The 2,210-nt window shown below is 39.9% G+C and overlaps 1 protein-coding gene across 4 annotated transcripts in view; it reads left to right on the top strand.

Annotated features, from left to right (window-relative positions):
- Window positions 1-2,210, top strand: part of LRRC39 (leucine rich repeat containing 39) — a 36,285-nt gene that overhangs the window by 18,781 nt on the left and 15,294 nt on the right. The window lies entirely within an intron of this gene.

Genomic DNA, 2,210 nt, shown 5'->3' with positions numbered 1-2,210 from the left:
AAGGAAAGAAACCTCTTATAAAACCATCAGATCTTGGGAGACTTACTCACTACCATGAGAACAGTATAAGGGAAACTGCCCCCATGATTCAATTATCTCCCACTGGGACCCTCCCACAACACGTGGGAATTATGGAAGCCACAATTCAAGATGAGATTTGGGTGGGGACACAGCCAAACCATATCACCTGGATTACTTGGTAGACACCTGGACTTGGAATCAATTGGTAGTCTTCCAGTAAACAAGGGTGGGGGACAAGAAGCTACTGATAAGCAATGATTTGTGTTGCTAAATCTCTGTAAAAACAAAAGATCTGGACAAGGAGGAATAATTTTTCCCACTTAGTTTTTAGTAAGTGTGCAGACATAGCAAGATTTGTGTTCAAAGTGGATTCTACAAGGATAGAGAGGGAAGCCCAAGGTCAAGCCTGGTCAAGAAGAGGATGAGGAGCCTGACTAAAGTTTTGATAAAAGGGATCTTTGTCATTAATTAAGAATCACTTAATTTCAGAAATTTCGGAAGTTCTCTATATAAGAATAATGAGTGTGCAGTCTTGCCCACCCTTACTGCCTTACTGCTTGTTCTTTTTTTGGCATCATCTATTTTATGATTAGGGAGGAGGATTCTCTCTTAGCAAAATGTAATCTCTGAAAGTTAAGTTAGACCAAAATCAGCTTCTACTTTTAGAAACATTGCATGGAATTTGTGTAATGTAGTTTTTCAAAGCACCTTTCCCTTAATCTTAAAACAATTTCATTGTAAAATCATTGTACAGTATTATAAAGCTTGGATTATGGTTAAAATTAAGTATAAACTACTTTAAAAGTAAATTATATAGAGATCAAAGGTTAGTGTAATATTTAGTCATACTGTAATATGACTAAATAAATAATTTGCCAGGTATGGTGGTTTGTGCCTGTAATCCAAGCACTTTGGCAGGCTGAGGTAGGAGGATCTCTTGAGTCAAGGAGTTTGAGACCAGACTGGGCAACATAGCGAGACCCCATCTCTAAAACAAAAACTTAGCTGGGCATGGTGGCATGCACCTGTAGTCCCCGTTACTTGGGAGGCAGAGGGGTGAGGCGGGAGGATCGACTGAGCCCTGGAGATCAAGGCTGCAGTAAGTCACAATCACACCCACTGCACTCCAGCCTGGGCGTGAGACACTGTCTCATAAAAAAAAAAGAAAATAAAAAAAAATTAATAAATAAACAACCATAACTGATGCAAAATGGTAAGAATCTGAGAGACCTTTTAAAGTGAGACAGAGAAGCTGATTGCCAGAGAAAAGGCTAATTGGAAAATTCATAGAAAATTTAAACTGACCAAAGGTAACCCAAAGAAATGTCCCTTCTTTTTTACTCTGTTCTGAAATAGAGCAGTGTTTCTCAAACTTGTCTATGTAGGAATCCCATAGGGATCTTATTAAAATAGCTTCTGGGTTAGTAAGTCTGGAGCAGGACCAAGAGTCTGGATTTCTAACAAGCTCCCAGGAGACAATAATGCTGCTGTTCTGCAAATCACACTGAGTAGCAAGGAAGTAGACAAAAGAAGCAGAAGATTTGAAAGTGGTCAGTACACAGGCAAGGGGTTAGAAGGGTAAGAATGTAATCTAATGCTTCTTTCAGCTAAAAGTGGCTAAAGCTTTAGCTAAAAAATGAAAGAAAAAAAAGCCTACAGTTTAAACAGAAATTGTCCTTTCTCCCTTTTGATGCCAAGCTCCTTGAAAAAATCAAGTACTTAGGTAACAGTTGGTGTGACAATATTGGAAAAAGGCCTTATTCTACAATAATAGAGTTTTATTTTATTTTATTTTAGAGACAGAGACTCACTGTGTCACCTAGGCTGGCGTGTAGTGGCACAATCTTGGCTTACTGCAACCTCTGCCTCCTGGGTTCAAGTGATTCTCCTGCCTCAGCCTCCCGAGTAGCTGGGATTACAGGCACACACCAACACGCCCATCTAATTTGTGTATTTTTAGTGGAGATGCAGTTTTACCATGTTGGCTAGGCTGGTCTCGAACTCCTAACCTCAAGTCATCCGCCTGCTTTGGCCTCACAAAGTGTTGGGATTACAAGTGTGAGCCACCACGCCTGGCCTCAAAAGGGTTTTAGAAGAGTTATAAAATTTCGATTAGAGATGTGAAAGAATATCAAGATTAAAATAAGCAGTTTCACACCTGTAATCCCAGTGCTTTGGGAGGCTGAGGC

Source organism: Colobus angolensis, unplaced genomic scaffold, assembly GCF_000951035.1.
Source record: "Colobus angolensis palliatus isolate OR3802 unplaced genomic scaffold, Cang.pa_1.0 Scaffold141, whole genome shotgun sequence".
NCBI lineage: Eukaryota > Metazoa > Chordata > Mammalia > Primates > Cercopithecidae > Colobus > Colobus angolensis.
This window is presented reverse-complemented; position numbering and strand designations above follow the sequence as displayed.